At 37.8% G+C, this 23,625-nt stretch overlaps 1 protein-coding gene across 1 annotated transcript in view; it reads right to left on the reverse strand.

Annotated features, from left to right (window-relative positions):
- The window catches only part of LOC116511381 (ELKS/Rab6-interacting/CAST family member 1-like), a 92,000-nt gene that overhangs the window by 48,659 nt on the left and 19,716 nt on the right, over positions 1-23,625 (reverse strand). The gene's annotated exons all lie outside the window — the stretch shown is intronic.

Consider the following 23,625-nt stretch of genomic DNA (forward strand, 5'->3'; position numbering starts at 1 on the left):
TGGAAGGAAATGGGGGCATGAGGTCATAGCAAGAGATATACCTGCCATGTCCTCATGTCCCTCTATAGCAATGAATCTCTTAAAATTTCTCTGTAAGCAGGGAGTTTTTAAAACAAATTCTGAGTGCTGCATGACGGGAAATGACAATGGAAAAGCAAGAAATCTTTAACTATAATTCCCATTCTAAAACGTATTGGAATGTTTAATTTCTTTACATAATGAATGCTTCACTTTAATTAGTATTCCTCAGGTTTCCATTTCTCAGGTAATGCTCTTGATTTATCTTACAATAAAAAAGGTGGTAGACTTTAGGAGAAAGCCTATCATACTACCACCTTTTACAATACTAGACAACACAGTATCAACAGTAAAGACCTTCAAATTTCTAGGTTCTATCTAGGTTCTATCATATCTCAAGGCCTAAACTGAACACCTAACATCAAAAACATCATCAAAAAAGCACAACAAAGAATGTTCCTTCTGCGCCAACTCAGGAAGCTCAAACTGCCCAAGGAGCTGCTGATTCAGTTCTACAGAGGAATTATTAAGTCTGTCATCTTCACCTCTATAATTGTCTGGTTTGGTTCTGCAACCCAACAAGACAGACACAGACTTCAGAGGATAATTAGAACTGCAGAAAAAACAATTACTATCAACCTGCCTTCCATTGAGGACCTGTATACTGCACGAGTCAAAAAGAGAGCCGTGAAAATATTTACAGACCCCTCACATCCTGGACATAAATTGTTTCAATTGCTACCCTCAAAACGATTCTATACAGCACTGCACATCAAGACAACTAGACACAAGGGCAGTTTTCCCCCCTGAACACCATCACTCTGCTAAACAAATAATTCCCTCACCACTGTCAAACCATTCACTAAGGCTGCATTACTATTACTATTGATCTTCTCATCACTTCTATCCCCCATCTCCTCCCACTTATGACTGCAGGACTGTAACTGTGTTGCTTATAATCTTACGATTTATACTTATATTGATTGTTTCCTGATTGCTTATTAGTAACCTATGACTATCCTTAAGTGTTGTACCTTATGATTCTTGATGAATGTATTCTATTTTATTTTTCTTTATGTATACGGAGGGCATCTGCACCAGAGACAAATTCCAATCACACTTGGCCAATAAAAAATTCTATTCTATTCAGAAATATTATTTCGTGTCTCTTTTCTAATCCTCTATAACAAAAATTCTCATGTTTTAAAAAAACAAAAAAACAAATAAGGTACTGATGACAAATAATCATGTTTAAAGAAAATGTTTTTCAGAAGCTTCTGGAAGAGGTATGGCAAACTAAAGATGGCTCCATGAAAGCAGGGCCAATGACTGCAGTAGAGACCAAGGAACCTGTGAGAAGATCAGGTCCTTGGGACCTCTCTAGATAAGATGGTGATGGGAAATCACTCACATGTGCTCTGGACAACTGAGGACTTTGTGGGACAAAGGTTTCTGTAGGGTTGAGCAGAGATAAAGGGTGGGATTAGTTTTTGAAGGACACTAACCTCACTTTCTAATCACACTTGGCCAATAAAGAATTCTATTCTATTCTATTCTATTCTATTCTATTCTATCATTTCCAAGCATGACCATGATCAAAACGTCATCTGTTTAGTAGCTCCATCTATCTATTACTATTGTATTAAGATTTTGTTTGAAGAAATAGCAATAGCAATAGAACTTAAGGCTTATATACCGCTCTATACTTCTTTAAACTTCCCTACTATGCATAATAATCTTGCCTTGAAAAATTAATTTCCTTCTATTTCTCCTCCCTTATTTTAAGGGAGGGTTTAATCTCAGTTTAATCTGCTTTGGAAGACAAATAAAAATGTAATAAAAGCAACTGTAACAAGAGAGTAATAAATAAATGACAAAGCAAAAAAACAAAAACAAAAAACAAACCAGTAGCATTAAATTGAAACTGAAAACACCTACATGGCTTTAAAATTGGACAACAAGCTGATAACCCAGTGTTGCCCAGCTATTTATTTATTCTAATCCTGTATTAGACAGGAAAAGCCCTGATTTTGTTGAAAATGTCTGGACCAAACATAATTTCTTATGTTGGATTTTCCCCCTTACCTGAGGGAGCCATTACCATGGCAACTCCACTGTGCTGTACAGGAGAAGCCATTTTAAGGCACAACAGGCTGTATCTTAACAGAACACACACACCGAGGAGTGTTAGGGGTTAAACAGTCAGAAAAACTTTGCAGAGTGTATCTTCTTCAATTCTTTCTAGTCCCTTAAAAAAAAGTTCTCCTTTAGGTCACCTGAACAAGGAGGGCTTAGAATGAATGAGTCGTTTAGTTCAAACTTAAAAAGGCACTGAGAAAAGTGACCTACGACTGTTTTTCACACAGCTGTTGCAGCATCCTCATGGTAATGTGATCAAAATTCAGATGCTTGGTAACTGACTCATATTTACAACAGATGCAGAGTTGTGGGGTCACCTTTTAGGACGTTCGGACAAACAAAGTCAATGGGAAAGCCAGATTCACTTAACAAGCGTGTTACTAACTTAACAACTGTAGTGAATCACTTAACAATGGTGGCAAGAAAGGTCATAAAGGGCAAAATTCAATTAACAACTGTCTTGCTTAGGAACAGAAATTTTGGGCTCAATTGGTCGTAAATTGAGGAAACTGTGTACCACTAGTTTCTCTTATGACAGGATTCTCTTTCCCACAATTTCACAGACTAGATATAGCTCGTCACTTAAGTGTTCACAATGATCAAATATGAGTCCAACTTTCAAACTCTTAATCTCTGAAGATGTTTACTGAATGTTAGAAATATCAATAGGATAATAGCGCCCCAATGTAAGCTTTAAATAAGATTTTATCCACATTTTCCCACCTGACAAGTATGATTAATAGGAACCTTAAAGGGTATTTTAAAAACAGCAGGTATGATTTCCAGATTGTATACTTATCAGATCAAGACTGTCTGGTAAATTCTATCTCTAACTTTAATAGGCCACTCCTTATAAATGAAGGAAGTTGAGAACCATTTTATGGGCTACCAATAAATATTTCTCTCATCAAGTGACTGACCTTGTCTTGGCTTGGAAGCTATACAGGTTGGGCCTCTTGAATGAGACCCCTCCAGGGATTTTGGGGGTTATAGGCTAGGTTGGGAAGTAAGAAAAACAACAACCCCCCCAACAACCCCCCCCAAGACAATTACAAACCACTTTTGTATAGTTATAAAATTAAACGGACATATCCATAAAGTCATAAAGTTGTACTTGAAGGAGACATTTTATGGGGAGTCTAGAACTCAAATTTCTGCATTATTTTTTTTAAAAAGCTACTATAAATGAATAGGAATCATATTTAAAGTGCTCATCTGGATTAATTTGCTAAAAAAAAATAACTAGAAGCCAAAAAAAAAAAACCTGGTTGTAATTTTTTTTCATTTGTGTAAAAGAGAGCAAGGGGAAAAATTGACTTCAACATCATTATATTTGTTTGAGGTTATTAAAAAAATCCCCCAATTTAGAGTTCTGAATTATGTGTAGATTTGTTAATGACAATGATGGAGCAGAATTTTGAATGAAACAGCCAGCAATATTCTGATCTGTTGCCCAACTGTTTCTCCCATAGAGATGCACTGTGATATATTTTTTTTCTCATTTTATTTTTCCATAGCTCCTGGTTTGATACAACCTATTTTTGAATTCTACATTGCTTTTGCTGGCTTAACCTTGCAGACCACATTTAGTTCTAGTATGCTTTCAGAGAGTGATCTTGCTATTGGACTCCCTTTGCATAGTGTAAATTCTTGCCAAGGTTTCATTGGGTTGGAACAAATAGGAGGACTGCTAGATTACAAACACAATACATCTGAATTTTGCAGCTATGTCATCACATTTAAAATATTGCAATTGCTGGCAAACATTGAAGAGCTATGAATTGTGAATGGCTGACCGTGGCTGCAGGAAAAACCTCAATTCTTCAAAAGAGGTGGAAAATATAATGCCATTACTTATTCTGAAATTCTGCAGAGTAATGATTGCTTTTTGTTAGAGCTAAAGAAATCAGGTTCGTATCAACATTGTCTCATAAAGCAGATGATTTTGTTTTCATGAAAGATGAATGTGTCTCTATTCTTTTTTTCTGTGTTTTCCATGCTTCCCATTTATTCTATAATTTCACTGGGTTAAACCTGGAAAATGGAAGACAATTGTTTCACTTTTTGACAATTTCTTTCTATCTTTGCAACTCTATTCAATATTATAACATTAAGAGCAGTTTGTGGTAAGCATTCAAATATTGCTAGAAAAAGATGAAGCATATCTCACTTTGCAAGTGATACTCTGCTCTCTGTCCTTACTATTCAACTAAACCAGAGGTGGGTTTCAATTTATTTTACTACCGGTACGCTTGTGCACGCATGTGCAGAAGCATCTGGGCGGAGCTTCCCGTGCCCGATCTGGGGCCAACCGGCAGAAACCCACCTCTGAACTAAACCCTTTCTTTCCTACCTAACATCAGCCTCTCTTATTTGTTGCATTTGGTTACATGAAAAATCAAATTAACAATTTTTAAAGCTTCTGATGTCTAAAATAAATGAGCCAGAAACTCAAAACTCAAGTGTACAGTGTACCAAGTGAAACCAAAGTTTTATTTAGAAACACTGTAGTAACCCGTGATCACGTGCCCATGATTTATGATGGGGTTTTTCATCACTTTCCAGTAGAAAATGGCAAAACCCATCCATTGGATATGCTCAATTTGCTTAATAACTGTGTTATTAATGTTATTTATGACCATTGTAAATGATTTTCAAATTGAGTCAGTCACATGATGCCTTGACTTATGATCACAATAATTTATGACCAAAATATTGGGGTCCATTATGGTTAAGTCGATCCATCATCTATGTATCTATCTAAGTATCCATCCATCTTCTATCCTACCTACCTACCTGCAATTTCAGTTGTATGAAAATCAATGGGAAAGAGTGCTTGGAGCTCAAAATCCAATTTGTAACGCTGTAGCTGAGATTCTTGGAGAGAGAGATGCTTATGAGCTCTGTTGTCTTCTTCCATTCTCCCTTTCACTATTTCTGTTGTTGTTATGATGTTCTCAAAAGATTAGTAATTGTGGTATGTTATCAGTGCACATTAGGGCATCAGAAATTTGTTTTTTTAAAATCTGAGATGGAATATCAGATACACATAATCAGGGAGGCACATTTGAATGAAGTCCTTACACCTGGAAATATGCTGTATCATTTCAGTTAATATAGCAATACTTTCATTTCCTATTGCCTCTTGAAAAAAAAATCATTGTTGGCAAACAGAACTGATTCAGGAGAGAGAAGCTATAGATTTCTCTAAAAGTAAAATGCAGAATAAATTCAAGGAGCAATGGAAAACACTGGCACCATTACACCCTCCTCTTAATATACGGAAGGGATTCAATTTTGAGGTACATGAAACAAAACAGAAAAACTCTTGGTGACGAGAAATGAGAGAACAATTTATTAGGCCAAGATAGTAGATCATGAGGGTGTGGCAAAAAAAGAAAAAGAAAAAGAGGAAGGACCATATTTTAAATCACAAGGAAAAATTAGTTCAGTGAATATTATCTGATTTGTACTTTCCGAATCAATAGAAACCCTGAGCTGCCCCTTTTCATCTCAGGCTTCACACCCAGTTTTGGGTAATAAATCAGACACTTAATTCAGGTCTCAGCTGGGCTTGGCAGAAGACTCCCAGACACAACTTAGCTAGATTAGCATCTTTACTGCAGACAAGAATGAAGCCTCGAGATGAACAAATGATCCCTGTTGCAGTGCAAAAAAAGAGTCAGAAATCTATGCTTCAGAGCACAGGTTAAGCTCTGGGCTGCTTCCTCCTGTGTGTCCAGCTGAGAACAGGCAAGAAAGAAAAGCATACCGGTTCTCAGAACTTTTATTAGCTTAACTGTAAATCAATTCAACAAGGTAGCATAAACAGAGATAACACATACACTGGAGGTTGTAAATCTGGCAAGAGTATGTTTGCAGCAGAGTGAAGTTTTGCCTGCGTCCTGCAGCAGAGAGAGGGGCTATCTGAAGAGAGATGGCCAGGGATGTTGGTCATAAATTCCAAAGGCGGGTCTGGCGGAGCTCAAATAATCCACGTTCGGAGTCAAAAAACAGTGATCACCCCCCTAGATAGGGGGACACCAGGAGCCAGAAACTCAGAAACAATGGAAAGCAGGTCAGAAAGGGAGTCTGACTTGGACATGTCAAGTGCTTCCTTTCTCTTTCAGGTTGTGGGTAGCTGGAGAACATCACGCCATTTCTTGCACTTCCATTTATTTAATTAAAAAAAAATCAGACAAAGCACTTCCTCATATTATGACTTCCTTTTTCAGGCTTCTTTCCCTCTATTTCCTGATTAAGGAGAGCAGGAAAGGGGTTTCTTCTGTCTCTCTGCCAGAAATTCACAGAATTCTCTCTCACATCTTCAAGGGGAACAGGTCCTCTCCCATTTGTGCAATGTGCCCCCTTCATCTCTCCTCAAACAATGCCCTCCTTCATTTAGGACCGCTAGCAGGTGCAGAAGCTGACAGGGTAGCTAGCCAGCTAGCTTAGGCATCAAAGACTCCTTCCAATATTCCAGCACCAAACGTTCTTACACAGCTATGCACAAAGGACAAAAAGAAAATTGCAGGACCAGGAGGAACTGATAGGAAACTGGATGTGTTTTCAGTGTGTCTGGCAGCTGAATATGAAAGACCACAGCAGTGATCCTTACTATTACACTGAATGGTCCAATAAACAGAGCATCCAGCTTTCAGGATGTGGAAGGAATCTTTCTGGAAGAAAATTGCTGCTGCTTGTTAGAGTCACCACTCAACTGTTGTCCTGGGAGAGACTCATGACTTGGCTTTCTGGGGAGTAGAGGGCGTGGTGCTTGGGAGATTCCTGCTCTTTTTACCATCTACTGTGAGCTGTTGACTGTTTCTAGGTCTTCAGCCTGCTCTGATTTCACAATTAGCATCCTGGACCTCCTCAATCAGTGGTTGGTACCATGGGCTCCCAGTTGACTTCCAACTCCCTGATTCTTTTCTGTCAACATCTTTGACTTCCACTGACAACTGTGCAGCAACTCAGGATAGGCTGCTCAGGTACCACTCTAACCCTCATCAACTCTGTCAGCAAGTTCCATTGTTTTCTATGACCCACTGCTCTCCTGTCCATCAGTTTTGTCATGCTCCATTGTTCTTCTGGTTGTCATTATTTCCTGTTCTTCTCCACTGTTCATTTTGCGGCAATGACCCACATTGGTTCAATGTAGCAGAGCCCTTTTTTAAAGGGCCAACTTGTTTCATCCTATAGGCAAGTCTGCAAATTTTCTCCATCATGTCTCTCTATCTTCAATACAACTTTGTTGAATTGGTCAACTGAATTCCTTTTTATTTGAGCTCGAATTCTCAGTTAACAGCTGCAATTTAACAGTATGTTGCTACACTGAGTTATTTATTTTTGTAATTAATTACATAATTTATATCTATTTAATAACTGATAATCAATTACATCATTTTAATAAGTTACTAGAGCAACAAAGCTACCACATTTTAAAATGCATTTAAACGTAATTTAGGGCCTACTCACAATAAAAGTAAAGAAGTGGTCAGAATTTCAACAAGTTTTGAAGCCAGACTGAAATGTACAGACAGTTATAGAATCCACAAGCAGGTACTATAAGTGAAATCTAAAGTTTATTAGGTAGAAACTTGGCCAGCCTGAAATGGTTAATTATACTAGCAACTCTGAGCAAGCTTTCCTCTCATGCATACTTGTAAAGAAAAAAAGGAGGGAAAAAAGAGAAAGAAAAGCAATTTCTGGACAGATAATTACTTGGCAGTATTCAACCTATAATCAAGTTTAAAAACAGCACACTCTGGTTTCCTTGAAATATGTCACGGGAAGCAAAATATGGAGGGACTCTGAAAGCTTGGCAATAAATTTTGAAATAAACTTCTGGAGTGCTGACAAATTCTTTTAATTAAGAGTCATCTGTTTTCCTTAATTCTTCTTCTAGATATGTCATTTTCCTCTCCCCCCACCTTCAAGCCAGTATACAGGCATGCTGTGTGCCTACCTTGCACTGAAAATAATAGGAAAATATGTATTGGTGAATGTCCATCCTCCGTTTAAAAATTAACCCAAAGCTGAAAGTTGTTTTCTTCAGATGACAACTATATGCTCCCATTTATGAACTCGCAATTTGTGAATCCCTACTTGCCACTTGATCTGCATGCCCTATCCAATAAAATATGACATCTTCAAAAGCCATGAATAAAATTACAATGGTTCCTCAGCACTCATCATTACCATATTTTTTGGAGTATAAGACGCACCAAGATTTTGAAGAGGCAAATTTTTAAAAAACTTTTTGCACTTTGCAGACCTCCCAAAAAGGGGCTGTTTTTCGCGAAAACGGGCCTGTTTTTATGTCAAAAAAAAAAAAAAAAAGGCATGCATAGCCTTTAGGAGGCTTGAAGAGTGCTCCTGGGGGCTGGGGGCAAAAGCTGGTCTGTTTTTCGCTCATTTTTGCCCTCCCCAGCCCCCAGGAGCATTCTATAAGTCTCCTAAAGGCTATGCATAGCCATTTTGGTGAAGGGGCGGGATTTCAGGAGGCAAAAAATGCTGTATTCAGTGTATAAGACGCACCCAGATTTTCAGCCTCTTTTTTGAGGGAAAAAGGTGTATCATACTCTGAAAAATACGGTAATTGGTTCTGGGACATACGATGACAAAAAACAATGAGTACCAAACAAATGTTTCCCATAAAGAATAATGTAATGAATCACAAGGCAACTAACCTTTTAGTTTTGTGAGTACCAAACAAACGATGAATATCAGGACAAAATCTGTGTCGAGTATCAAATTTGATGAGTTTCAAAGCAGTTGAGTACCATGGTACCACTGTAGTTTTATGCCAGCAACAAGGCAAGGATACTACTCCTCAATGAAAGCAATACTAACAACTAGTAAATGAAAGTAAGCACAGATTTTCACATATTATATAACTGTGAATACATTTGCAGTAAAAAAAAGGCAAAGCATATTTTTTTAATTCTGTGAAGAGCAAATGGATATGGGAAATGAACCTAGTTGTTTGGAAGCCCTGGTACGGTATAAGCTTTAGGTCACAGCTGTAAGAAATGAATAATTACAAATACAAACTTAAGACAATCCTGGTGCATAATACACCAGATTTAACTGTGGCTGAAAAGAAGAAAGTGTAGATAAGTGGTGTGGCATTACCATGGAATAGTAGAAATGAAGACAAAGAAATGGAGAAGATCACAAAGTATCAAGGCCTGAAAACTGAAATTGAAAGATTATGGCATAAATTGGCTGTGGTGGTTATTGACACATTGGGCGCCATACTAAAAAGCCTTGGCTAGCACTTTGAAAATCTGTACATCGACAACATTTTCATTTGTCAATTACAAAATGCCACAATGCTTGAATCTACTATGCCGATACATTACGACCTCCTAGGTTCTTGGGAAAAACTCCATGTAAATGAAAGCCAACTAAAGAATTGGCAGCTGTGATTTCATGTTGTATAAGTGTTACGTAACAGCCACCACCACCATCGCCCAAGGCTGAAAAACCACTGTACTACGCGGTTCATATTCAACTCAGCCATATGGAGAAATAATGTGAAAGAGTCATGATGGGCAGTATGGGAAAAGAAAAGAAAAGCAAAAAGGAACTTCAGATTCAAATTTATTCAGATATTAAATTCCTTAAAAGGTCTTTGCCCACCCACCATTTCTCAGTCCCAACATGAGACTTCAGATTCTTATAAAGAAAAATGCCATTTTCTATAACCATTGTGGCCTCCCTTTGAACCAAAATATACACACATGTGTCTATGTATAGAGTTCCTCTTAAAATACCCGGCTTTGAAGCTATACAGATCTATACAACAGGAAACATGCAATGTGATTTTCAGTGAAGCAAATACACTAGCAATGCTAAACGCAATGTTTTTTTCCTCTCACACATCACATAGGATGTGCTTAATTAATATTAAACTTTCCGCATCTGTCTTTTATAAACAGTTGCACAAACTGAAATCACTTCTGCTGTTTTCCTCTACTTGTTTAGACTGTCTGGTATTAACTCCAGCCGATGGATGCCTGCATTGTATGCAGCAGAGTAGAAATATTATTTTACATACTGTATATAAATACATTGCCTCAAGTATCTGTAAGTTAAATTACTGATAAGCATCTAGGAAAGGATACTTATTATTTCATTAATAAGATTCAATTAAAGAAAATAATAAGGTTTGCCCGTTGTTTACTGTATATACTCGAGTATAAGCCTAGTTTTTCAGCCCACTTTTTGGGCTGAAAAAAGCCGCCTCGGCTTATACTCGAGTCAGTGAAAAATTTGCCCGAAATGGAGGAGAAAAAGGGGCGGGGCCATGCCGCTGGGTGACACTCGTGAATGGCCCAGTGCCCCTGTGAGTTTCCCCTCCCTCTGTGTCAGTTTGCCGCGCAGCGCGCACCGCACCATCCCCCCTCCTCACGTTCTAATGTAATGCAGGGCTGTCTTACGATTCCCCTTCCTCCCCCTCCTGCCGCTCTGCAACGATGTCCCACCTCCTCCTTGTTATGGCAAGCAGCCACATAGCGATGTCCCACCTCCTCTGGTACAGTGATCCAATGATAGGAATCACTGTGCCGTGTGTCATAGGAGGCGGGACATCGCTCCCGCGGCTGCACGGGACATCATCATCACAGCGGGACATCAGCATCATGAGGTGAGTGAAGTATTTCATTGAATACACCGCTAGTTTACTGTTTTTCTTTGAAATAAATATTCAAAAACATTATTGGTATCTATTTTTATTTTTGAAATTTACCGGTAGCTGCTGCATTTCCCACCCTAGGCTTATACTCGAGTCAATAACTTTTCCAGTTTTTTGTGGTAAAATTAGGTGCCTCGGCTTATATTCGGGTCGGCCTATACTCGAGTATATACGGGTATGTTGTTCCATCCAGCAGGGGAGCAGATGTTTTCTTCATTGTCACCCCATCAGCATTTTTGTCAGCTGTCAATGATGAGACAAAAGACCAAGCCATCCACTAATTCCTGGCTATTTTGTCTTTCCAAGCAACACTTATGGAACAGATGGACACTCTTTAATCCTCTAAAACAGGGGTGTTCCACCATGGCGACTTGAAGACTTGAGGACTTCAACTCCCAGAATTCACCAGTCCTCAAGTCTTAAAGTTGTCAAGGTGGGATAACCCTGCTCTATATTCAACTGTTTAGTTCAGAAGAGAAAATGATGAATCACAGCATTTCTATAACCACCTTGCAGAAGGAAGGCACAAAAACATATCAAGATTGCTTTCTTTTAGAACAAGAACACAACAAAAACAAATAGACTCCAATTGGGCTATTTTGGGTCACTCATTACAGTACTGTTTTAGTTATGTGCCACCTATCAGAAGCTTTGCTCTAGGTTAAAATAGCAATGTAAATTCCAAGACAGTTAGCCCCCAAATGTTTGTTGGAAAAGCCAAAACTTTATAACTTTCTGAAAGATAGCATTGATCTTGGGAGAGAGAGAGTTTTTTCCAAAAGGCCAGGGCAGCTACTCGGAAGTTTTGTTTCTGAGTCCCCACCTCTTTTATCTTTTAAGAGAGGATGGATTGAAAATAATGTAAATGTTAAATACAGAAAAGGGCTGAAAGTATTGCATACTAGAGCCATGATGGCCCAGATCATTTTCCCCTTCTAATACAGACTCTCATTTAGGAAGAGCATAATCACTGCTGGCTAAGACTGGGGAGACCAAAATGCAAGTTCATCCTCAGTGATTGATACTCACATATTGATTCTGGGTGAACCTACCTTTTTAGCCAAACCTACTCACAGGGTTGTTCTTTGGTAGGGAGTTCTATTTATGTTCCACAAGGAAAGGAAAATGTCTGTCTGTCTGTCTGTCTGTCTAACTATCTATCTAACTATCTATCTATCTGCCTGCTATGTAATAAAGCATGGCTGTCCATAACAAACAACAAAACCCCTCCCCAAACGAACATTGCTACAAAAAAATAATAATCCCAAACATACATTACAGAAGTGGAGAAGACTAAATGGGAGTTAGGAAAATGTGAAATTCAAGGAGCAAATTAAGCAAAAAGGGAAATTAAGAACAGGCAGTGGCTTCTTGCCAAGAAGCAAGTAACCACATTAGAGGTGTTTTTTTTTTCCAAAAGTGATACTGTTACTAACAGAGTCATCACCCTGCCTCCTACTTGCCAATTCCACCCAGTTGTAACCATGGACTGTAATCAGATTCCTTGAACTGTCTTAGTGTTTTTCTTTTCTCTGATAGAATTGCTCTAACTTTTTTATCCAATTTCTGATGTCCAAAGCCGAGAGGTTCGCTTACACTTACATTTATACACACACAAATACCCAGAAAGAGAGAGGCAGAAAAGGAAAGTATTCCTAATCTAGTATGCTTGTTCTAAATTTCCTTTGCCAATTTTTCCTCTGGTGCATATATGAAATCTGTCTGTGTATGTATTCTCAGCAGAAATAAAACAAAGATTATGATAGAAACTGATAGTTTAAATAATCCACTTAAGAAGTCTAAGCATATTTTCTGTAGGGACCAAGACCAATTAGATGAAAATACTTGATACTCATTATAGTTCAATTACTTTTCATATCTTGATAGTTCATAGTTCGATACTTATCATATTTCAAGACCTAAAATGGACACTTAACATCAAAAACATCATCAAAAAAGCACAACAAAGACTGTTCTTTCTGCGCCAACTCAGGAAGCTCAAACTGCCTAAGGAGCTGCTGATTCAGTTCTACAAAAGGAATTATTGAGTCTGTCATCTGCACCTCTATAATTGTCTGGTTTGGTTCAGCAACCCAATAAGACAGACACAGACTTCAGAGGATAATTATAACTGCAGGAAAAACAATTACTACCAACCTGCCTTCCATTGAGGACTTGTATACTGCACAAGTCAAAAAGAGGGCTGTGAAAATATCTACAGACCCCTCACATCCTGGACATAAATTGTTTCAACTTCTACCCTCAAAATGACGCTATAGAGCACTGCACACCAGAACAATTAGACACAAGGAAATTTTTTCCCCGAAGGCCATCACTCTGCTAAACAAATAATTGCCTCAACACTGTCAAACTATTCACTAAGTCTGCATTACTATTACTATTAGTCTTTTCATTGTTCCTATCACCCATCTCCTTCCACTTATGACTGTAACTTTGTTGCTTGTATCCTTCCGATTTATACAGTTTCCTAGTATAACTATCATTAAGGGTTGTACCTTATGATTTATGATGAATGTATCTTTTCTTTTATGTACAATGAGAGCATATGCATCAAAGACAAATTCCTTGTGTGTCCAATTTCACTTGGCCAATAAAGAATTAGATGACGTATCTGAAAACCTAAAAAGTACATGTTGCCAATAAAAATGGAGATGATAAAATCATACCAAACACTTATAAGCAATCAGCCAATTCTACAGTTATTCTGCAGATCATTATCTATTTCCACATTCCTGTCACTTAAAATACTAGAATACCACCCTGGTTTTATACCTCTCTTTAAAACAGAGGGCTATAATTTTAAGACTGGCTAAAATAAAAGCTCAACATCAAAGGAAACCAAGAGCTTACATGCCATGATGAATCACTCCACCCTAAAACATTTTGTTTTCTTGGACAGTAGGAAATTTTTATTTTCAATCCCCAGCAGCATAATAGACCCAGAACTAGGAAGTCAATTCTGTTCCAAAGACATTCATTCTAAAGGGGGCGATAGCTGAATTGATTACTGTAAATGGATTAGGGACCTACATTTGGGGAGCCCAGGGAGACATGCCTTCTCTGCCAAGGGACCTACTCCCAAGATTAGATTAGCTCCATGCCTTTTGATATTCGGAAGTCCCTCAAGATCTGGTTATATTATCAGGCCTGAGGCTCCTGGGAACCAAAGACATGCTTTGATGGCTCCATTGTTGGGTTGGCCATTCTTCTCTTATTTGCTGGGTTTGATGTAATATTTATTTTTCCATGTGGGTTTTTGTATTTTTATATTTGTGGCTTTATTGATTATTATACACCACCTAGAGTCGCTCTTAATAATTTTTAATAAATAAACAAACAATGTTCTTATATCTTTTAAGAACACTGTTGATGAATCTGCAACATATAATTCCAGATTTAACAGAATAATGTTCTGTATGCATACAGCATTGTGATGAATCACTTCCTGCACAGTTTTTAAATCTTGAAACTTTTTTGCTTGGATATGCATTAGAAAATAAACAGGCTGAGTTTAAATTTTCCCATACCTTTCTTTAAATTGACCATTCCTGCAGAATAGGAAGTATATTCCTATAGCATGGCGCATACATGTATGGTCATGGTCATATTTGTGTAAAAAAAGAAGAAGAAGGAAACAGTTTTGATGCATAGGAACATAGACAGAACTGGACAAATAACAACCTTCCAAACAGATGCCAATTGATTCAGAACTGGAAAAAAAGAGATCCAGTAACACTCTTCTGCTAGTTTTTGTCTTATCTTTGATTAAAATGTTTTGACATATTTTAAGTTTAAGAGTTTTTAAAGTATAGGCTAGGGTCACATCTCATTTCTGAACATATTGTATTGGAATTTATGGGATTTTTTTTCAAAATACAATTATTTTCTCTGAGCGGTGAGGAATCAGTATCAGGGTGGTGATGGTAATAGTGCCCAAAAGCAGGTTATTTTTTAAAAATTGATTCTGTGAATCTCTTCTTTAAGTGGCCTTCATGTTTCAGGTATACATTTTTAGAATAACAATATGCAGCCAACTTCCATTAAGCAAGCTACAAGTATTCTGGTGGGATTATCAGACACTGTGACTGTTCTCTCAAGGAAGAACAAATTATCAGCCAAGAATGATTTTCAAAATATGCTGACTGTAAATCTAAGGTTTTTTTTACACAAATGATGTATTACCGGTACTTTACACACTCCATGTTGCAAAGGAATGGTAAACTACAGCGGTCAACATTATCATACAGTGAAATATCTAAGCCATATACATAGAGCTACTCGATTAACCATATATGGGAGATTCGGGGCTCTTTGTAAATCAGCATTGCTGATTTAAATACAGTTACAGGATTTTATTATACTTTTAGTTTGACACTGAGCCATTTACTCTGCCTTGCAGGTGTTGAATATTGCTTGACTGCAGTTCTGATTAAGCCCAATGTTCTTGAAGCTGTACAGTTCATTGACAACTTGTCTACAGAAAATACAGAATGAGCTGCATTGGCGACATTACCGTTTTTTTGCCCGTTTGTTTCATGCCTCATTTGACACGAAGGCTACGAAATTATACCCCAAACCAGCTCTACATTTTCAAAGCCAAGACCTCCAAATTAGCACATTTTGTGTGCAGTTTGTGAAGATGCCAGTGGTTAAACTATTCTCTTTCCGCAGCCTCTAATTCTAACTCAGTCCTTTAGACCACCTCTTTGAAGACAGGGGAAACAGATGGCGATGAGTACATCGAACACATATTCACTTCAAAAATTTTATTTAGGCACATAAACGTATAGAACGGAAAGCACAAATATTCTCAGCCAAGATCTTCAATCTTGAACGAAAGCATGAGCGAATGATTTTTTTTTGCCTGCAAAATTTCTATGACATTTCCTAAATAAGATTATTATTTTCAGAATTAAGGCAAAGTATTCAAGATTCTTTAAAATTGTATCAAGATAAAACTATCTTGCAGCTTTTCCAGAGATCATTTTTTTAATTGAAAGTAAGCTGAAATGAAAGGTTTCATAAGTATTTCACATTTCTTTCATTATAAATATATGACACATGTATTTTGCTGGTTAAGCCAGCAGATATCAGCATGCATCTGATCACAAAAGTGATTGCATGCAGAGGAAAATTTAAAAATTTGTTCTGAACAACAACAATAAAATTTGATTAGCACCTATTCTCACCATTTTGTCTTTTCTCTGATCAAAGAAGTCAATTTAGACTTCTCTGTTTTTCTTATTCAGTTTGTCAATTTTCCTGTGAAAATTAAATAGTTTTTATATGTCTAATTCAGAGGATTTTAAAGAGTTACATGCAATTAAGTCCATTAACTGATGGACAAAGATTTGGAAAAAAATATAATGGAACTTCTTTGTTTTTGTATATGAGCCCCAGAGCTCACTGTAACAGCATTGCCCAAAAGGCATTAAGAGTTGTTAACCTAATTTTGTGAAGCTTCTTCTCTGGTAACATTGTACTGCTAACTAGGGCATACAAAACCTTTGCCAGACCAATTCTTGAATACAGCTCATCCGCCTGGAATCCACACTGTATATTGGACATTAATAAAATTGAGCAGGTCCAGAGGTATTTCATGAGAAGAGTACTCCACTCCTCTGCTCACAATAGAATTCCTTATGCCACCAGACTTGAAATTTTGGCCTTGGACAAACCTGGAACTATGCCGCCTGCAGTCGGACTTAAGCTTAGTACACAAAATTGTCTGCTACAACATCCTACCTGTGAACGACTACTTCAGCTTCAATCACAATAATACACAGGCAAACAATCGATACAAACTCAAGGTAAACCGCTGCAACTCAACTGCAGAAAATATGACTTCAGCAACAGAGTGGTCAACATCTGGAATGCTCTACCTGACTCCATTGTTACATCCTCAAATCCCCACAGCTTCAACCTCAAATTGTCTACCGTGGACCTCACCCTGTTCTTAAGAGGTCCTTAAAGGGGACATATGCACCATTGTGCCTACTGTCCCTATCTTACTGTCTTCACTTATCTGCATCTACTTCCTTTGTTCATGTTTATGTTCATACTTATACCTGTTACCTTGTACATGTTTGATAAACAAAATAAAATAAATAGTAACCAGATATATTGAATGTGGAAAGATAGAAAGACTCAGCAATTCTCACAATGGGGGAAAGTTCGGTGAAGACTAGAACTTGCTGAGAAGGCTGAATTGGGTTCTTTGATTAGAGGAAAGACAGGATCTATGTTTATTTGACGACTGAAAACCTCTTGTGAACTATTTGTGTAAAACAGAAAAAAAATATAGCATTGATGAATATCTTACAGTCTATTATAGTATATATTATAGTAAAACCAGAGTTTTGTTGTAATCACACAGTGAGAGTTAAATTTATAACTACTTATAACTTCTGAAAATAAGTTTGGATGGTACTTTGTCTTTTTTATTCTTTCTTTTCTATTTTTCTTTTAATTGCATTTGTAGCTTTCTCTTTTATTTTTGTTTTTAATTACTTTGTAATAATTTGGATTAGTTTTTATCTTTCTCTTAAAATTTATCAATATCTATTATTTATTCCTAACATGCAATGGAGTATGCTGCCCATTAAGCAGTGCCAGGCGTCCACCACATGAATGCGTGCAGCACACACGCATATGCGTACTTACCGCCCGCAATGCTCCAGCTGCTCAGCGGAGTGTCGTGCAGGCACCGTACGCTCTGTCCGCGTAAGCCTCAAACAGCTCAAATACAGGTAAGGAGCGCGGGCGGGACCTCCGGAACACCGTACCGGAACAATACCAGTCATAACCCACCACTGCCATGAAGTTAGTTGCCCCCCCTGCCCTGTATCCTACCCCAGTCCTAGTGATTGTGCGTGGCATACACAGTCATAAATAAATATATTCAAATGTATTAGTTTTAACTTTTTAAAGATCATCCGTTATGACTTCTGTGGAGTCCTATTAAAGAGGCTTAATCTTCCTCTGTTTTACAAAATCTGTATCAACTACAGTACCATATTTTTAAAGAATCCAAGGAAAAATAGATATCAATTAGAAGACTTAATTTTTCTAGACTTAATATATGATTCAAAACAGATTGCAAGCTAATTTTGATATGGCGTATGGTGTGGTTTTTCTTGAAAATTTGCTCATTTAAAAAAAACAACACAAAACAAGCTATGTATATGTATAAAACAAACTTTGAGATTTCTCTCTTTCCAGTTTCAACTAGACTATATCTCCTGCATAGAATTGGCAACTACTAAAAGCTAGTATTTATTGTAATTCTATATTAAATCAATAATGACAAGCCTTAACACAGGAGATTAATTTTATTTGGAAATTCTGGGTCTATACTTAATGAAATATGTAGCACACTAACAATTTATATATGCTAGTAAGTGCTATGAACATTTATGAGAAAAGGAATGACACCCTGAGGAACAGGTAGTTTTTCTTTAATAAAAAGGAAACGTATGGCTCTGGTATAATTACACAAAGCCTATGGAAGTCCATAGGGATGCGGTGGCTCAGTGGCTAAGACACTGAGTTTCTCAATCAGAAAGGTCGGCAGTTCGATGGTTCAAATCCCTAGTGCCGCATAACAGAGTGAGCTCCCGTTACTTGTACCAGCTTCCACCAACCTAGCAGTTCGAAAGCATGTAAAAATGCAAGTGGAAAAAAAGGAACCATCTTTGGTGGGAAGATAACAGCGTTCCGTGTCCCTTCGGCGTTTAGTCATGCCAGCCACATGACCACAGATGAAGACGTCTTTGGACAGCGCTGGTTCTTCGGCTTTGAAATGGAGATGAGCACCGTTCCCTAGAGTTGGGAACGACTAGCACATATGTGCGAGGGGAACATTTACCTTTACCTATGGAAGTCCTAAAGTATTATGACCATTTTAGTTGTGAGTGAAGACATCTGAACGTGGAATATATGGAACTGCTGTGGTGTCCTTACATAAATGTGCACGAGTTTGATGTGAGCTTAAATTTACATGCTTATGTTGTACTTCCTCAAAAAAATGCAGCCAAAAGTCCAAGGTAATTTGCAATTTTTCCTTTTGATTAAATTGGACCACAAGTAAACATGAGAACATTTGCAAAAAGGTAAGGAAGCATGCAGTAAAGTACAGCTAGCCTATCTTTTAGCTGCTGTATATTGTACAAAATCTCTTTTGAAAGGCCTCTGAAGGAAACTGTCAGCAATTGAAGAAATGTGATGTAAGGAAAGCTTCATAGTAATCATCCAGTTGTTGCACAGAGGAAAACAAAACAGGGAAGAGAAAAGACTAGCTCTTTGCTATAAGTGATTTTCAAAAGCATGTAATGAAATACAGAGTCATTTTTATAATACTGATTTTGTTCATGCATTGTAATAGCCAGAGGGAACCTTGGCATTTGGTAGTGTAGGAAGTTAGCACCCACCCATCTCCTAGAAAAATGAAATATTTTAGGAAATATTAAAAAGGCAGAATATTATATTTCCCTGGATGAGAAAAGGATAAACATGTTTTTAATAACTAAGCGGCTTCTGCAGCTCCCTGCCCCCCCCCCCAGCTCCAGGGTGATGGGGTTAAGACATGACCCTCAGGGCATGATAGGATTAGCCCTCTACTCATCTCACCACATGGCACCCGAGAAGATTACATCACCCAGCAAGGCTCAACAAAGCCTGGGAGACAGACAGCTTACAAAGTTAGCTAAGGCCCCCACTCCCTGGGAGTCTGACCACCAATCAGAATACATTTCTTACAAAGGAACAGGAAGCTCCAAGGTGGGGCCCAAAAGAAGGTATAAAATTCAGGCTCTCTCAGCATCTCTTTCCTTTTTTCCCTTAAGATCTTCAAGGCATGTGATCCCCCTTTTTCCCCCAGGACCTCAAACCATGTGGTCCTGTCCACCATTAAAAACCATCTTTCCAAGCAACTTCCATGAATCCAGTGTCATTTTCTCCACTTGGAACTGAACCCAGATGGACATTTCTTCCAACAGTAGGTTCTCTCAAGGATACCTGAAGGCCTGTCCATAAATTTTCAGACTTCATAAAACAATCAAAAATAATACTGCATTTAGATCTCTTTTGTGAAAGTGTCTATAAAAAACAACAACATCTGGAATAAGTAACATAATCTTCTGCATTTGCAGCATTTTATGATAAGATTCTGTAAAAGAGTTGGAAACAATTCTGGCAATTTTTATGTATGTATTTACAATATCTGCATCTCACTTCTCTTAAAAAATCTTGAAGTAGCTTAAGATGCCAGAACCAATCAAAGGTTCTCAAGTAAAAGACAAACAAAAATTGAAACCTGTATTGGAAGCACTATTAGAAGAACATATTGTGAATGACCTAAAAATCCATGTTTGTATAATATGGACATTAACAACATCTATAAGATAAAGGTTCTCCTCGCACGATGTGCTAGTCTTTCCAACTCTAGGGGGAGGTGCTTATCTCCATTTCAAAGCCAAAGAGCCAGCGCTGCCTGAAGACATCTCCGTGGTTATGTGGCTGGCATGATTAAACGCTGAAGGTACATGGAACGCTCTTACCTTCCCACCAAAGGTGGTCCCTATTTTTCTACTTCCATTTTTACATGCTTTCGAACTGCTAGATTGGCAGAAGCTGGGACAAATAACAGGAGCTCACTCTGTTACGCAGTGCTAGGGATTCGAACTGCCAAACTGCCAACCTTTCTGATCGACAAGCTCAACGTCTTAGCCACTGGGCCACTGCATCTCTAGTAACAACATCTATAGACTATGCAAAATACACTATCATCCAGCCACCCCAAAAAGGAACAAAAAGACCGAAGCACCTTGCCACCAGCAATCAGCAACCCAGATCAGCATAGATATCCAAGGTTAACATTAGACTAGCAATCAAGTAAACAATACTTCAATCAAAAAACTGCCAAAGAAGCAAACAGCCCAATAAAAAAGTATCTAAGATCACTCCCACTAACACTGACAGGCAAGGCACTATAATATAAACTGACAGCAAACTGCACTCCTTAGTAACACTGATGATATTACCTACTTTGGGTAATATACAAGAAAACAAGCAAGCTCAGAGGGCACCAAGGATCCCTCATTTCAACCTTGAATTACAAATGTCCTCCTTTATTAGTATCACCTGAAATGGGCAGCAATATTGTCTTTAGGCTCCAGAAACTGGAATATTATTGCTTCTCAATGTAGGAATGCAGTTTGGTGGTTTATGTGGCTACAACCACAAACGCTATTCCCTCCTGCACCCAGGCACAGCTCCCAGGCTTGCTGTTCCAAACACACATAAAAAACTCCGCAGAATTCCATGTTTTGGATGATAGATACAACAAACCACAGCACAACCGGTTGTAGTTCATTAGCTACACTGAAATGCTGGAGCAGCTAGTAAGCCAGATTACAGCAACCAGCAGTGGCAAACTTTGATCCTGGCACTTAAAAGTTCACACATAACCTGAATGGAAAGCTGGCCTACAGTGGAATGTTCTTCTGATCTACGGTCTTTGGATCAGACAGAAGAAATTAATCCACATTCTATGGAACGTTACTGAAGAGTTCAAACGCCAAATGCCTTGGCTCTGAACATGCGTCATTTGCGTTTTATACTTTTTTTGCTAGCATTAGCCAGACAGTTTCTTTAAATGAACCATTTTTTACTTATTTAGGAAGTGCATAACTCAAATTTTCATTATAATAATTTCAAAGCTGGAGTAGAAATAAATTAAAACAATGAAAGCATATGATGGTTAAACATTATGCAAGAAAGCAAGAACAGTAATTCATCCATAGCTGTTACTGTCACGCCAACAAACATTCAAAATCTAGGTTAAAAAAATAAATCTTCAGTTGATTCTAAAAACTGAGAAGTCTAACTCAATATTGAGAGACACTTTACTGTGTTACTGAAAATGAAGTGTTGTCAAAGGGGCGTCGCCATGTTATTGTCAGGGCACTCGCACCCCTTACCAATTTACAGTATATAAATAGTAGTGTAAGTTTGATTCACTGTCACTCTATCCAGTGATAGAGTGACCTATGTAGGTTACTATCAAATTTTTCTTGGACAATTTTGATTCCCTTCTAAACCTAGCATCAAAATAATTAAGCCTTCAGAAAGTTGTATCCCATAAAATAATAATATTCATTTATTATTGCTTCATCTGCCTTTTGCTCAGGGTCTGTTCCTTTTTCTAATGATCTAATAACCTCAGTAAAATATTAATTAAAAGATATCTGCTTTGCCTCTTGGAAAATATGGCTCCATCTGAGAAACTTCTTGTGATAGCTGAACTCTTGTTCAGGCCTCCTTCAGCTAGAAAGTAGGTGAAGGGAATGGAAAAAAAAATAGCACAACATTAATTTGCTCAGGAGGACCAAATTCTAAATTTACATGTTTGAGCAGGAGCTACAAAATTGTGTGATCCCTCCTCCAATGCTTCAAGTTTTACTGAGGTTATTCCAAGTAATATAATATACTCAAAGTATATTCCAAGTAATATAATTAACACTTGGATGCATAAAAAGTAGGATTAGGCAACAATTAAATTTCTCTTTTTCAGTACTCCTTCAACCCTCTCCTTGCCACCTATGAAGCTGAGTAAGAATTTCACATTATGATCAAGCTGCTAGAGAAGACATATTTAGAAACAAACAAAAATATCTAGCAGACATACAGGGCTGCATAGCAATTTGAATTCAAAGGGAAGGCAGTTGTGGGAGGCCAGGAGAAGACGCAGCTGCTTTCAAATGACCCTGAGAAGGGCTATGGGGCACACCCACCGATGCTCTGAATCCCAGTTTTACAGTCTTCAAATCTGGTCCTTGGCACTATCTTATTATTCAGTTAGTTGATGCCATTTATTAGTTTCTGTGTTCCAGACAAGTAACACCTATGCAAAACTCTCTTTTTTTTCTTGCAAAAATTAAACAAAGAATAAAGCTTCTGCTCATCCAGAATGTATCTCTGAGCCTTCCAGCAACAGCACCATATGTAGCATTCCAAAAGGACATGAGATTTTTTTTCTCCCCCCAACAACATTTCTATAGGCATTTTATAATCTAATAATACGAGAGGAAAAATGACTCCAAAGTTGTGTATAGCTGACTGGAATTCAGACATCTGTTCTGATTAAAGAGCTTCCTGAGTGGGGGTCCTCCATCCCACTATAAATATTTAGCTTTTAACTCAATTAAAACAATATAAGACAGGTTTTATTCTCCACAACCTGCAACTGGAATTGATGTACTAGATTTTTCTGGGGTTGCCTTAGAATGAGAACCAAATTTTTACCGCACCATCTAACTGTTCATAACACCCCCTCTGTAAACAAACTCAGGAAGAGTGGCAGTGGTATGAAGAGTTGACTCTCAAGACGGGATGGAAACACGAGTACAGTAGTAGCAAAATCTTAAGAAATGAACAACAGAAAGAATCTCCTTTTTCAACATCATTAACACCTTGAGCAATTGTTGACTGGAACAAGCCCTTTAAAATCACCACCTGGTCCTATTTTCAGCAGTTGGTCTTCCTTCCAAAACTGTCATGGCTCATTTAGATAGCATAGCACATTTTTTCCCTAAAGGATTATTCTCAGGGATGTTGGAATTCAAAACATAATGAGATACACTCATGTTAAAAAAATACCTCTATAACATAACCACTAGTCACGTTTTTCAGAAATTGTTTTTTGTCGACCACATGGAAAAAACAGTGTATTAAAAGAGGAGTATAAA

Source organism: Thamnophis elegans, chromosome 7, assembly GCF_009769535.1.
Source record: "Thamnophis elegans isolate rThaEle1 chromosome 7, rThaEle1.pri, whole genome shotgun sequence".
In the NCBI taxonomy this organism is placed as follows: domain Eukaryota; kingdom Metazoa; phylum Chordata; class Lepidosauria; order Squamata; family Colubridae; genus Thamnophis; species Thamnophis elegans.